Source organism: Heliangelus exortis, chromosome 4, assembly GCF_036169615.1.
Source record: "Heliangelus exortis chromosome 4, bHelExo1.hap1, whole genome shotgun sequence".
Lineage (NCBI taxonomy): Eukaryota > Metazoa > Chordata > Aves > Apodiformes > Trochilidae > Heliangelus > Heliangelus exortis.
In genome coordinates, this window is record NC_092425.1 from 28,863,106 (window position 1) to 28,879,280 (window position 16,175).

Here is a 16,175-nt window from a genome sequence, read left to right on the forward strand (position 1 = left end):
TTTAATTACTTCAATTCATCAGACAGAGCATAAGTGAGGGAAAATAACGAGTTTGTTGATCCATAAAAGAGTGGAAATGCTTATATGGTGGGAAACATTCTTTATTTAAAAACAAATCCTTCCTTCCAGATCAGTGACAGCATAGAGCTTAGGAACAGAATTTTTCCTTTTTTTTCTTTTTTTTTTTTTTCTTTTTGTTTGTTTTGTTTGGTTTTATTTCTTGGATTTTATGTACAGATAAATCAGAACATGAGTGAGGAACATGGATTCCAAGAATATGGTAAAGTATTTTGGGGGTTTGGCAATGGCTGCATGTAAGTACCTGTGTTTATAGCCAGCCTCCTTCCAGGACCATTTCAGTGACTGGAAGCTGTACATATTATGCTAATGCAAAGAACCCATGGTTCTTCTGCTTGAATTGTAAGATACTTCTGAAGTAATAGAGATAGGAAAAGGCTATGACTGACAGAAAATGTAGAAAGAACAGTATCATCTAACCAAAATTAGCAGAAAACATGAAGAAACAGGGAAACTAAGTCTGAATTATCAGAAGAGGGAATCAGAGAGAAATAAAGGTTTTATTGTAGAGTTCCTAAATATTTAAAATATTTTAAATATTTTAAATATTTTAAATATTTATTTTTTAAAAAAAAAAACAATTTACAGAAGGACAAAAAGAAGACAAAATCTCTAGCCAAGGCCTAGAAAGGAACATTGAAGAAGAGATTTGTAGGATAGTATGCAGACAAGTCAAAGCAAAAAAACAAATACCAACAGAAAACACAGAAACTCTCCATGCAGGCTCAGAGGGCCCATAGCAGGTAGAAGTATGCTCAGAAAAGTGTGGACATGTGGCTTTTTTGGAATTAGGTGCACCAAATGACCACCCTGAAAATACATAATTGCTGTTTCTCTCCTTTCCCTCTGTCTCTCCACAGATTGCTTTGCTACTTGGAGATCTGCACTCTGCAAGGATACCTACACTCCAGACTGCTGATCCTACATACTTTTCAGCTCCCTCAGTTCTTCATGAATCTATTTATCTGCAGACTTGCTGAAGCACATAGCTAGAGGTATTAAATGGCATCTTAAAAAAAAAAAAAAAAAAAATTATATTTCCCTGTGCCATGTAGCCCTAAAGTGGTGATAATATAGAGCTCTCAGTGAAAAATCTGACTTGCAAAATGGACTCATTTTTCTAGGAAATAACTTCTTCTCTGATTCAGTCTCTGTAAGATGGTGGATGTGCTAGAGAAACATAAGTGGTGTTCACAGACCTGCACAGGGTCATCCTCTGTGTTTAGTTCTTCTTTTATGAAAAATGGTGCTGTCAAAATCTTTCCTATGAAAAAATAAGTAGACTGTAAGTTAAGCAAAAGTTAATGTCTTGGGCATTGTATGACAAGAAAAACAAAACTCTAAAACAAAACACAACATCTCCTTTCTAATAACACAACATTTATTTACCCATGATAGATTTTTCAAAGGAAAAAAAGAGTATTCAGCTTGAAAAACCTATTTTAAAATTTGGATATCACATAGTTGTATTGTACTGGTATGTCTGTTAGAACTGTATCTGAAGGTTCTTATTACTTAAATGCAGTCACAAACACAGCATAAAAACACGGACAAACATTGCAAATAAGCAAGAAATTCTGGAGTATTTTAGAAACAATCAAATGCCAATTACTTAAAAGTCACTTTTGTTTCAGAACTGTGTAGCTCAGATGCATTTAGAATCAAGACATTAATCAGTTTTTGATTATAAAGCAGAAAGACTTGGTTTTGTAAGTCACCAGATGGGAAAACATGCACTGTCATATATTCTGTACCTCTGCATGAAGGAATCTGTTTATTTTGTTTGATGGACTGAACTGCTACATTTGCTTCTTCTCAACAGCTGTTCATCTCCAAAAGGAGAGGCTATCAAATAGCAATAAAAATAAGCTAAACAGCAGAGAGCAGCTCGTCAGCCCTACATTTGTATGCATCTGAGTATGTGAGAAGGAGAAAGAAACAATAAGAATGGGGGTATTTGTATTTTATTTTTATATGAAGCAAATTAAAACATTATTTGTATTAGGGCTTTTTTACTTGATTCTGAGATGTAAACATAGAGATGCTTGTTATAGATTAAAAATATTTTTTTAATTTGAAGCAAAACACGGAGGAATAAGATTAAATTTACAGCATTCATGCAGCCAAGTTTAAATACTTGAATTAAAACAGTTTGATACCTTTGACAATACCCTTGAAATTACTATGAAACCAAAATATTTGCACTAACCCCTTGGCATTTGAGATATCATTTAGACACAAAAGAACTAAAAGCTTTTCTCAGGGATGAATTCCAAGTATAAGGTGGTTCTTAGGTTCAGTGATGGAAAAGACAGGTTTAATTCACTCAGTTGAATGTGGATATGTATTGGTTCTTCTGGAAACGTCTCACTTCTTTGCAAAATCCAGATTTATGCGGATCTCTCTGAACGTCCTAGTAGTGCCAGAACGCCCCAGAATACTACTTAGGAAACAGTAGTCCCAAAATTAGACAGTTACCAAGAGACTTCTACTACATCAGGGTAAACTGAGAATAATGCAAGAAACTTGGTTTTCAGTTCAACCTACCTAGACTTCATTGGATGACTTTGTTTTGTAAAAACACAGTTCATCTTCACATAAAGAAAATCAAAAGAGTGGTAAGATGAATCACACTTTAAGTTTAATGGACTCTTCTGCATATATCACCACTGATTATAAATGAAATTAGCTCAGCCAGAAACTTAATAGGTAAGACCTAATGATATGTCTAGTGAGTCCAGCCAAAATACTAGCCTATGTCTCTGGAAAGACAAAGTCACATAGATATACTTGGTGTTATTATCACCTTGGTCTTAAGATTTACTGGATACTAAAGATCCTAAGCACAACCCATTCAATTTTTTTCTTAAATTATAATTTTGAGTCATACAACAGAGAAGTGGTGTCTGGCTGCTTTAGAACAGTGGGTTTCAATTAATTAATATATGAGCATCCCCAACAGCTTACCACAGATGGAGGTGGAACCTGATAAAATCTGGACGGCTTTTAAGGATGCAGAGAAGATGCATCGACAAAGCCTCCAACCCAGCGGGGGTGTGAGATCATGAGCCATCTCCTCTAAAGGAACACAGAAAGGGGTAGATGTTTTAAAGTAACCAAGGACCCCTTGTAAAGGTTGTGTAAAGGCTGTGGACCATCAGATAACTAAGCAAGTGCCTAAGGTTTCAGGGAGGAGCTTAGCAAGTCTCCTGAGTTCTGGAAGGATTGAGAAGAACTCTAACACAGTACTGGGGAGCGTGCAATTTATATCTTTGTGCAACTCTTTAAGGTCTACAGGAAAGGTTTTAAAAAGGTTTGTACCAAATTTCATTTTTTTTTTTCTCTAAAAATTGGTAAGCTGCAAATATATAGGTTTCAAAGAACTTTAACTTCACTGACTTTTAAGAAAATCCTTTTTTGCCAATGGTAGTGTCCTTGTCCTGAATTCACTGCTGTGTATGACTAACTTTAACTTTGTGATGATTAATGGCTTTTATTTTCTCTGTCTCCTCTTGTCAGGGATTTGACTATAGGAGACTACCAGCAACTTACAGAGCAGTAGCAATGTTATCAAATAAGATAAGCATCACTTTTATCTGTCATCATTATAATTCTTGCAAACTTAAGGCAGCCAAACTCTAATACTATTTAAAGTTAAATATTTCCTGTGCTTATAGTGCTATATCTTACATTAGGAGAAGGAAAGTTTCTAGGGTGAGAAAAGCTTCTCATCATTTCTGAGGATAGACAAGTCTTTGAAGAAATGGGTTTTTTGAAGTCAGTGTTTAATAATCTAAAGAAAAAAATCACGAAAATGCTGTGAATTCAGCATAGGAACATTGCACATAAAAGTCACTCCATTTTTTTTTAAACCTCTCTCTTAGGCAGAAATAAAAAGGTTCAAAAGTTCACTTCAGTGATGATGTGTAATTAAAGACCCAAAAGTCTGGATGATTGAAATACTCTGGGGTGCAGAACTGCAGAGAACTACTGGAAGACAGCCTTTACTGAGATATTTTAAAGACTGTATTTCTTTCCTCCAGTATATGGAGTCAGGGATAATACCTTGTAAGAAAACACAATGAAGTAAGAAAAGAGATTCCTTCACACTGTTTTGTTTTATCATCCAAAAATGTCTGGTTCACGGTCACCTCAAGTTTCAGCAAAGGATTTCTTTTAAAATATTCATATTTTCTCAGTTTTAGAAGGCCCAGATCCGTTTTGGCACTATACAAAAAAGAGGCAATCCCTTAACCAGAAGCATTTTCAGTCCAGCCCTAAAAAGAGAGAAATAGTGACTTAAATTACTCACTAGGGTCACTCCATTACTCATCAGAAGTGCCAAGAATAGAAAGCAGGTTTTCTCACTCCCTGCCTGAGACCCAATTTGTTAGGCAATGCTGCTTTCCAGCCAGAATGGTTGTGATGACAGTACAGAATAATATCATATAATCTTTTCAGGCCCTTTGTCCTTCCACAGAATAAGGTTTGCATGATTCAGCTCCGGTCTTCAATACTTAAAATGTAATTATTTCAGTTTTACTTTAGAGAAACCATCACAGCAGTTCTCTCATATTAGAAATGTTGCACCAAGCTGCAAACATCCCTTCCCAGGGCCTCTTGAGCTAAATAGGAAGAAAATTGCCATCACCTTCACTTTAAATCATATTTTCCTTTGATTTACTAATCCATTTTCATTTATCAGCTACCCGAGTCCCCATTTGAAACAATTTTTACAAAGTAATTGTTTTCAGTGAGAAAAATGTGTTTTACAAATTCTAAGCCTTCCATAGAAATAGGGAAAAATTAAATTTTATTAAAAAATGAATTTTGCCTAGAATAAATAAAGATTTTTGCTGCTCAGAGGATCAGAGTTCACAAATAACAACAAAATCTTATGCCGAAGAAAGCTATATTCTAGTTTCAGAGCACCAATAAAAATCAAGGACCTAAATTACTTTCTGAAAAAGTAACTATCCCTAACCACTTACTGTACACAATACAGAAGAAGCCATTGTTCCTTAAGCTGCTGTAGTTCAGTAATGAAGTGTTGTACTTGCCTGTATAAAAAGAAGCGTGCTAATACAAACTGAAATTGCTCAGCTGTTTTAGTGCAAATAGTGTAATATTGCTCCTTACTTCTAAAAAACATTTCAAACCAAATAAACTGGCCCTTATCTGATGAGAATTCCAGCAAGCAAGGCAATGAGGTCAGCCAGTGATAACGTTTTCTTAGCATTATCTCAACCTTTCTCACTAAGCAGTGAAGTCAGAGATGATGATTTTCTCTGCTGGTATTTGTATCGATCAAATGAAGTTCTTTGATACACCTTATTACATACACAAGTACTCATGATTTATCTGTATGTGGAGTTTGTCCTTCTTACAGAATTACTGCATAGGAGCTGTGCAAGGGGGATAAAGAGCAATAATGGAGTTTGTCTTTTTTCCTCCACATGTATAATGAACTTCAGACAAAATTATGCTGGGAGTTAGCAATCAGCCAACAGGCTTGTACCAGGCAGGGTACTGACACTATTGAAAGAGCAGTTTGAGGAGACTGGGCATCTGAAAACCCTAAAGAGAAAGAGCTGCATCTAACAGGCTTTGCCCCTGCTGGAGTTGAAAACCCTGTCTGATGGCAAAGCAAGTCAGAACAGCTGTGTGCTGTCCTCCAAATTAGTTGATTCCTACAAAGGTTTGGGTGGCCAAAATCATTTTACCACGTTGTGTGTAATGCAGGATTAAGTTCTCCATCGGATTTACCTTAACAATTAAAGAAGTTTGTATTGGGTTTTCATGGCAAGGTGGGCTTACAGCTGCTAGAAGCTTCCTCCAAGTCCAATGGAACCAATGCCAGCTGGCTCCAAGATGAACATACAATTGGCCAAGTCCAAATCCTATAGCCCACCTGTGATAACATATTTAAGAAGAGGAAAAATTTCTGCATGACAGCAATTGCAACTGGAGAGGCTTGAGAATGTGTGAGAGAAATGACCTGCAGACTCCCAGGTCACTGAAGAAGGAGGGAAGGAGGTGCTCCAAGCCATTGCAGATTCCCCTGCAGCCTGTGGTGAAGACCATGGTGAGGCAGGCTGTACCCCTGCAAACCCTGGGAGGTAACAGTGGAGCAGACACCCACTTGCAGCCCCTGGGGGACCCCATGATGGAGCAGGGGAAGTGTGTGAGGAGTCCAACCCCCAGAGAGGAAGGATTAGCAAAGACAACATATGATGAAGTGATCACAACCTCCATTCCCCATCCTCCTGTGCTGCTGGTGAGGAGGAGGAAGAAAATCAGGAGTAAAGTTAAGCTTGGGAAGAAATTAAGGGTGACGGGAGGTGTTTTTAATATTTTATTTTCATTTATTTACCACTATTCCTCTCTGACTGGTAATAAACTAATTTCCCTGTTTCGTCTGTTGTGCCCGTGACTGTAATTGGTGAGGGATCTCCCTGCCCTATTGCAGCCCATGAGCCTTTTATATTTTCTCTCCTTTGTCTGGCTGAAGAGGGGAGATCGGGTGGCATTGGTGGGTATCTGGCATCTAGCCAGCATCAACCCACCACAAAGTTGCATTTTGTAATGTGAATATATATGTTACAAAGAAGTAAACACAGCTTTTGAAATACTTCTGGGCAAAATATCAGTATCACTTGTAATGAAGCAAATACCGCATATGGGCAGATTTCATGAAAGGGCATATGAGGCAGCTTTGCAGTGAGATTATATTCCTCCTCTGAATTTCTGACACTTCCATGCACCCTAACTGACTCTCATTTTACCCATGTGTGTCTACTTTAATATGATTAACTTTCATCTGAGTTAGATAATTAGAAGCAATCCTAACTCAGTGGTAGATTACATCCATCAGCAAATATTTGCTCCATTAACAGATTGGAAGTGCTTGGGCATCAGGAGTCTTACTATTTTCAAGAGACAGGGTTTTTTCAGTCCTTTAAAGGTCAAACTCTGCCTGACCGTAGAGAACACAAATTCCAAAGTTTGCAGAAAATGCTCCCAATTTCCTGACCTTTGAATCTGTGAGCTGTTCAAGTACCACAGCTAATCTCCGTTTTATTTGAAGCCTGTAGGGAGAGATGTGGATTTTACCTAGTGTTTTAACCAGAGGATATTGTACTTGACCCCATGCTACGTACAGAATAACATGCACTCATCAATTTTCAACCAAAAATTCATGAGTAAATCCACCAGGTGCCTATCAGTTGTAGTAACTCCGTGTGCATTGTGATAACTCAGATTTTTCAAAATGGAATTAAAACCTAGTTTCTCATAATATAAGCTCCTTTTCCTCCTTTCTGTTTATTGGGGAAAATAAAAAGTTGTAAAGTCTGTAGACTGAAAAATGGACTATATTTCTCTATTAGGCAATCATTCCCTACTTGTACTTACTGCCTTGGCCACAGGGATGTGCAGCTACTAAACCAGTTGGCACATTCAGTTTGTTGGGCTGGCTGGTTTTCTTTTCAGAAAATGTATAGTGAATTATGCTTGCAGTGTAGCATAATTTTACTGGTGCTTTGGTGGGGCAGTTAAACATTTCTTTAATACCTTTTCATGCCAAAATACTATGGAATAACCTGAAAAAGTCTATAAAATGCATAACACAATTTAGGAATGCTAGTTTACCTTTTGTTTACTCTTCATGTGCACATTATTTTGAGTTCTTCAATTTAGAGCACAGCAGTGCTTTCTTCTTTCTTAATTTCCTGTACAATGGTCTATATAACACCAAAGATTCATGCATTTTTATTCCTTTGAAAGTACTCAAGTCAAAAACATCATGAGGACCTTCTATAACATATTAAAGGTAATTTTTAAACTACAAAGCTGGGAAATAGCTTTTCTTTTTACAGGTTTCATTCACCTAAACTCCTTTCAAAAATTCTGGATTATGAAAAAGAATATATTACAGATCATGCAGAAATATGCATGTTTGTGTTTGCTTATAATAAAGCAGGCCTAATAAAACAGAGGTGAAAGACACACTTTCAAATAATTCTCATCAGCAGTATTTAAGGACCAGTTGTACAAATGGGAGCAAATATTTATGCTAAAACTGCAATATGTAAAGATCAAATGAATTCCACTCATCTGTGAACTCTCAATAAAGATGGATCACGTATAGAAGTGCATCATACAGGAAGTGAATCAATGTCTGTGCAATGTCTGCTTGAGGATAGAAAGGCTCTTCAGGGGGACCTGGACAGTCTGGATCAATGGGCCAAGGCCAATTGAATGAGCTTCAGCAAGGCCAAGTACTGACTGGGTCCTGCACTTGGGTCACAAGAACCCACATACACTGCTACAGGCTTAGAGAAAAGTGGTTGGAAAGCTGCCGAGAGGAAAAAGATCTGGGGATGTTGATCTGGCTGAATATGAGCCAGCAATGTGCTCAGGTGGCCAAGAAGGCCAACAGCATCCTGGTTTGTATCATAAATATTGGGGTCAGCAGGAGAAGGGACGTGATTATCCCCCTTGTACTCTGCACTAGTGAGACTGCACCTTAAATACTGTGTTCAGTTTTGGGCCCCTCAGTACAAGAAAGACATTGAGGTGCTGGAGTGTGTCCAAAGGAAGGCAACTAAGTTGGTGAAGGAGAAGTCTTATGAGGAGAAGATAAAGGAACTGGAACAGAAAACTGGGGTTTAGACCTTATAGCTGAGTTTGTAGTGAGGTTGCTGATGGTCTCTTTTCCCAAGAAACAAGTGACAAGGCAAGAAGAAATACTCTCAAGTTGTGCCAGAGGAGGTTTAGATTGGATATTAGGAAAATTTTCTTCACTGAAAGAGTTGTCAGGCATTGGAAGAGGATGTCCATAAAAGTGGTAGAATCACTATTCCTAGAGGTATACAAAGATGTGTAGAAGTGTCATCTAGGGACATGGTTTTGTGGTGGACTTGATAGTGTTAAGTTTGTGGTATTGATGATCTTAAAGATCTTTTCCAACCAAAAAAAAGTTATAATTCCATGGTTATAAGATCTAGAGAAAAGTATCAGTGGAGAGTGTCTTAGAACATATTCTGTCCTCTCCACCCTTGTGAGGGTGAAAAAAGATGGTCATGCATTAATGAAGGAAGCTGGAGACAGTGGGATACACTGGCTGTCCCCAGTGACACATAGGGAGAACCTCAGACTGGTCCCTCTCCAAAAATCCAGAGGCCAGACCTCTCTCACACAGATGGATGAAGTTGTAAGAGACAATCTTATAAAAAGCAGGAGACACTGTGTCACCTACAAGAGCCCATGACCTGGAAGCCTAGCCCAGAGTATCAGAAAATAAATTTACTGGAGACAGAAGGTGTTCTCTAACTCACTGTGCTATAAGTGTGTATCTGAACACATCGATTCACTTCTCTTTAAACCAACTTAAAGACCTGTGACACCTCACCAAAAGCAGGCATTAGTACATTGGCCCTGGTTGCAATGGATCTCCAGAGACCTTTTTCTAAGTTGTCCACAAGCTGTGATTGTGCTTCAGCTGCTGCAGAGACATTCCCATACACTGGAACATCAACTCTGCTGTGTGTAGGGCTGCACTCTGCACAGCTCAGCCTGAGAAACCTCTGCTGCTCTAGGGCACAGCTTGACTGATTTTAAATCAGAAATGTGCTGGCATGCAAGTCCTGTTCATATCTGCTGCAAAAGCAGTCAATTTGCTGTAAGCATTTCTCCTGGCTGTGGTTTACTTAAGTAAAATATGAAGAATATTCATTACCCTGAATATCCATTAGCTTTGAAATAAAGTGTTGTTTCCTAGGAGAAATAACCTTTAGAAACTAAATAAAAATATAAGGGTATTGTAAAAGTTACAGGACTCTTCATACCTTTATGCTTTAAAGGATACATGTCAAAGAGGAATCTAAAAAATGAGAGAAAGAGGTTGCCTTGGAGAATGAAAGCCCTTTAAGGCTGACTCTGCCTGGTTCATATGGGGTCTGGAGAGATTCTCCACACTGTGCTGCACAAATTTATGGCCACTGAGAGTTGCAGGCTGCTCCACTCCTGGTGACCTCTGAGCCATGAAGCTCTGCAGGTGTCAGTGACTGCAGATTTATCGTGAGAGACAAGAATTTTTAGCAATTTTTGTTTCCCTGGTATTTTTCCAAGATATTTTCCTTCAAATGAGTCTCTATTATAAGGATGACCCTAAATGAACGGTATCAGAACAAAACTTTTATGTAGCTCGTTGCTACTGTGATTATCATATAACAATTAGAGGCAAGTAAAGTTGTTCAAACCAAGGTCATTTCTATCTCCTCTACACACAAGTACACATTTTTCATATTAAATATTTTTCCATAGAAGCCTTATTTTTAATTTGCTACCTAGTTCTCTGTCATCAATTATTCTCCAAGCACAGGTACCTGTTGGCATGACCTAGACCCAATAATTCTTTCTTAAGACATTTTGACCTTTTTTGTGTTTTGGTTTTTTTCCTCTTTCCTTGTAAAACTCAGGCTGTAGCTTCAGCTGCTGCAGGCCAATTACCTCTACTGCAAGGTGCTTATTAGGCCTCAGGTTTGACACTCTCTGAAAGGCTCAATTAGTTGCTCCACTCAATCTCATTTACTTCACAGCTTCTCTAAGCAGGAGCACCCAAATGTAAAACTTCACATCATGGTAAGCGGTAGCTGTTGATTTTTCAGGAGAATTAGTAAAAATCAACTATTAGAACAGCCTCTGCTTCCCAAAAGTTTGTCATGATAATAGCTAGATAGTTCAGTTTCCTTTTTCAAGTACCAAGAAAACAAGAAAATTAATTTCCTACTTTTAGGATTGCAATTATTTTGGTGTATGAGAAGGTAACAAGATCCTGCTGAAGCTTTTCCAGCAGTGGAGATATTTCTATCTCTCACTGGTGTGGGTTTCCCAGTGTCTAATTAGCTACACACTCACAGTTACCTTTCCCTTCATGCAGGCAAATTCTCCCTCCTCTTCTTAGCTTCTTGCTTTTACAAAGCTTGCAAGAATTTAATTATTTTTGAAATCTCTGTCCACCTATGAAATGTGGGTTGTAATTAGTCAGTAAATTCAAATGTTATCAAAGGGGAAGAAAAGAGGCTGACAGTGTAATCACACAGCTCTTATTTTCACCTTCAAGAAAAATCATGAAACTGGGAAAAAACATATTAATAAAAATGGAATAAATGCCTGGTAGCTAATTGTCATGCAGAGATAAACTTGCTATCAGAAGCCAAATACTACAAAGCCCAGCACTACCTGCATTCCTAGCCTTTGAAATTCCTATTTCTTTGGTTTACTGAAAGACAGATGAGGATACTTCAAACTCACTCTTGAGTTATGCAAATGATATGATTAATAGTCCAATAGCACCTAAAACAGATAAAAAAGCATATAGCTAATAATGACTGATAATTTTCTCCAACTTAGTTATTATCTTGTTATTTAAAGCAATTTGGCTGTAATAGGTCACATTCTTAGACTTTTGATTGCTTGGACTATTTGATCATGAAATACTACACAATTCTCCCCCAAAATTTTAAATTTAAAATTTAGCTCATAAATGGCTATAGATAGAAACTTCAAGTGGATTTTTAAGAGAATTATATAACTGTATCTTTAAAGATATTGTATATCTTTATACATATATGAAAAAAGATATATGTAAAGATATAAAATGCATCTATATATAGTTTCTGTGCATGCATATCTATATATGCACACTATATCTTTATTGCAATTCTTATTACCCAAGGGGAATGGTAGAATGCAACTGACATTGCAGCTGTAGTCTGGCATTGTATGCAGGAGTATGCATCACATTTGGTCTGAAATCTCTATTATTTATGGATCCAAGATAGATTAAATTATATAAGGAAGGGATTTAAGACTCAGGTGCTCTAAGTATTGAGAACTACTCAAGTTCTCATTTACAAGTGTGAATAAGTATTACTAAATGCTGTTCAGAGAAATTGTATGAGAATGGTGGATAGTGGGGGATCCTTCGCAAGAACCTTACACCAACTGCTAAATTAACATGGTCTATAAACATTTTTTCTGAGTGTTTTACTATGGCACAAAATAAAAGTAATTAGAATGTAGACTGTTCAGCTATAGACATATTTGAAGTGTTAGTAATGGCTTATGCCTAGAATTACTGTAAGTTGTAGACACTTCTAAAATCCATCATACTTTCTAAATCATGGAATAAGATCGTATGTAAATTGGTTAAGAAATTACCTAAGCAAATATTTTTCCATCTCCTCTGAAAAGAATACAGGATTGCCTATTTTCCCCTTTTCCTTAAATAATACATAAGTACTTTTTGAACGTCCTTTCAGATCTGAAGATGGATATTCTTAGGCAGGTTTCAATTCCAATTATTCTGCAAAAGTTTATTATTCAGTGTCACCTTTATGTAATATGACTTCTGGGTTCAAAAAATTCAGTTTGCAGCTATCTTCAGCCAATAATGGGAACCATCTGTGCAGATTGGTATGGAAATCAAAACTAATTGGTCCTGCCATTTTAGAGCCTTTTACAGAAAATGAAAATAGACAAGATAATACTCTGCTTTCTAGAGTTAATCTAAACTGTACTTCATATTACTCAGTCATAGGTTATTGAAAATGTTGCCATTATATTTTACATGCTTAGAAATCTAGACTCATATAGCCCAAAGAAGTTCTTTTTCTTAATTAGCCATGTCTGTTGCCAAAGGGTGACCAAACTGCTCTAAACGAGAGTGAAAATTAAAAGACTGTATATTTTTTCCTCTCTATATACTTTCTCTCCCAGTTTTTTCCTCTCCATCTCCATCTTTGCCTAGACCTCTGCTGTATCTTCCCCATCAACAGCTCTTCACTGAGATCAGCAGAGAGATTTCCTGTCTTCACACAGATACCCCTGATGCTGAGAGATGGCAGCCAAAGGAAGCAGCTGGCCTGTTAAGATCCCAGTGTAGTTTTGGGGCTGCAGATTGCTGTCTCCTTGGGGAAATGACCACTCTGTATATCTCAGTCTGGGAAAGGAGAGCACAGTGTGTTTGTACTCAGACTGAGGTTCACCACTTCATCACAACACCTGAAGCAAATCATACAGTACACGTTTTAGAAAATAAATATATATGGGTTGGAATAATAAGACCAAAAAGAGAAAGAGGGTTAGCGTTGAAGAGAAGTTCCCATATCCTGTTAAAAGGCAGCAATAGTAGATAAAGCTACAGATTTCTTAAACCCCTGAAAAATAATGTATATGAGATAGAGGGTTTTTTTCGGGATAGTCTGTATTTTTAAGATGGCAACTGATATCAGAAATGGTGGACGATCTTCCTTTCTGTCAAGAGAAAATAGGAAATCACTGCTTTGACAACGATACTACAGGTAAAATTATTTCTTTCTTTGAGAATTAAGCAGGCAGTGGTGTTAATCCTAGAAAAAAAAACTTCATACATATACTCAAGATCAGAAATTTTAAAAATCTAACATTTCATCATGCCTCTCCACCTGCTGAAGACTGGCATTTAGGATGAGGGCACAGACCAGAATGAGGGGAATCATTACATATTTACAATTGTCTGCACATTGCTGTTGGGAGTATCTGAAATCCAGATTTTTATTATCTTCTGTTCCTAAAACCAATTTTTTTCTCATTTTGACTAGTTAATAATTAAAAAAATATCCGAATTCACTGTTTCTCTTGTGCAGTTTTCTGAAGGGTAAGAAAGTAAATGGTGATGCTCTGTATTAATTAGTGACCTAGAACTCTGATGACTGGGGAAACTGCCCTGGTTTGTGGAAAGCATAAGGTCATTTACTTGATCTTTTTAGTTTACAGTTTCATTTGTATCCATGTCTGTCAGTGAACCTGGATTTTCCATTGAGCTTCAAAAAAAAAAAAAACAAACAAAAAACAAACCAAAGCCAGAACCCAAACTAATCAAAACAAAACTTATGAAGTTATCCCTTCCAGAAAGCTGCTAAGTTAGATAATGCATAACCAATTTCTGTCACCTAGCACAACTGCTTTCAGACTGCCACAGATTTTTGATTCTTTAGGTTCCTCTGTGTTTGGGAAACATCATGGAAAGCTCAGAAGCCCCTGATTCAAAACAGGTTTCAAACAATGTTTTGCTAACGTTTGACAAGATAGCTCAGGGCTAGATCCAATAAAAATACATTATGCTTCTTCATTGTGAAGCTCTCAAAAATTGATTTTTATATTGGATTGGACCATTGGCTTGTTAAAGAAAGCTAACTTGATAACAACACCCTTTATCCCCTTAGGAGCTATCATTCCATGTTAGGAGGACTGAAACAGTGTAGCACATATAAAGAATATTATCTAGCTTTGTGGGGTCAAGGAGTTATCTTGCAGCACAACCTGAGACACAGGGCAGTGCAGTGGCATAAAAAAACAGGTAAGAGGGACCCCCAGGGGACCAAGAAGAAGGAAAGAAGTCTTTTCCCATCCTAGGACATCATATGATAGCAGAGCTTTTTGGCATCTATTTAGCAAGGTTAATATCCTTATTTCTCAAAGAGTCCTATTTGTAAAGTCACATTTCATTCATCATTTTCAATTGCTGGTGATACATAAAATAAATATAGACAGAGATAAAGCCCTCTGATGAAGCTCACTACATCCCTCTCTTTGGTTTGGTAGTCAATATTTGTGATAGCTCTCTGCTCAGACCACTTGAGTACTCTTAATCCACCTGAAAAGGCTTGTTTGCTTTATGTTATGCTGAGATCACAATTTCATAGAACACTGTCCATGGCCCTAACCTACACATAAATAATACAATTTTAAATCCATAATTATCTTCTTATCAATCATGTTCTCCACCTTTCTTTAAGGCTGATATCTTTTAGTACGATTTCTCAACATCTGTCTTGAAATCTGATTCTCTTGAAATGTACATTCCAAGTGAATTGGAATGGTAAGTAAGAAATTGTGGGAAAACTCACCTATTTGATATACTAAACTCAGAAGAAGAGTATGAATGATTCAGTTTCCCCTTCTATATAGTTTTGAGATCAATTTTCTAATACAGTGTTCAGTGTACTTATTATCCACAATGCATTTCACTGTTAAAATCACACCAAAAACTATGTCTGCTTTTTCTCCCTCTAAACAGCCCAGACAACCCAGCTAAGGATGGAAAAATAATTCTGATAATTAATTCTGATAATTAAATCCCCTCTCAGCTTTAGAAAACATGGTCTGTTTGAGCTTTTCTAGGGAGGTGAGGAGTAGACAAGGAAGAGTTGACCTAAGCATAAATTTCATTTACATACTTGATATTTAGAACATGCATTTTAAGATTACACATGTGGCAACAACTCACTGAATTGCATATTAAAGTGTTTATAATTATTTCCAATAGTTTAACTATGAAATATGCTACAACACAAGGAATTCTGCCTCTCAATTTTAAACACAGTTTACCATTAATTTTCAAAAAATTTGTGAAAAATTTCTTTGTACTGAAGCAATGCTAAATGGCAGAACATGTAGGGGATCACACTTTGGCAGTCTCCTGCCTTCATCACTTGTCTATGTAATACAGAAAGAGAAGGACATTGCCCTGCCTGCCTGCCAGAGATGCTGTCTGGATTGTCTGTTATATATGGTATTTAATGCCATGACCGTAAGGCAGTATAGGTCAGAGTAAGGACACAGAGGTACCTCCTTCTCAAGCACCTGGTTACTACTGACAAGAGTGTAGACATAAACATGTTTTGCCCTGCAGGGAGGAAGACAACAATGAAAGCTGGATGCTTAGTACATGTGACTATGGCTGCTGCTGTTCCTGTATAATTGCTCTTTGCTTGGACCAAGGCATTTCATGGGAAAAAGAAAAAAAAAAATAAAAATGCAAGTCTTGGATACAGATGCAAGCACTTGCAAACACAGATGAGTAAAATCAGCGGTGCCAGATTCAGTGGAACAATGCCAGTTGTTCCAGTTTTGTTCTGATGTTATCTGCTTTGTGTGCTTTCTGCATTTTCAGTATGCAGGGAATGCATTGTGCTGTATGGAAACTCACACAGGAGTACAACGTTGTCTTTGAAGAAATTAAACTGTTATTACGGTTAATTTTAAACTCA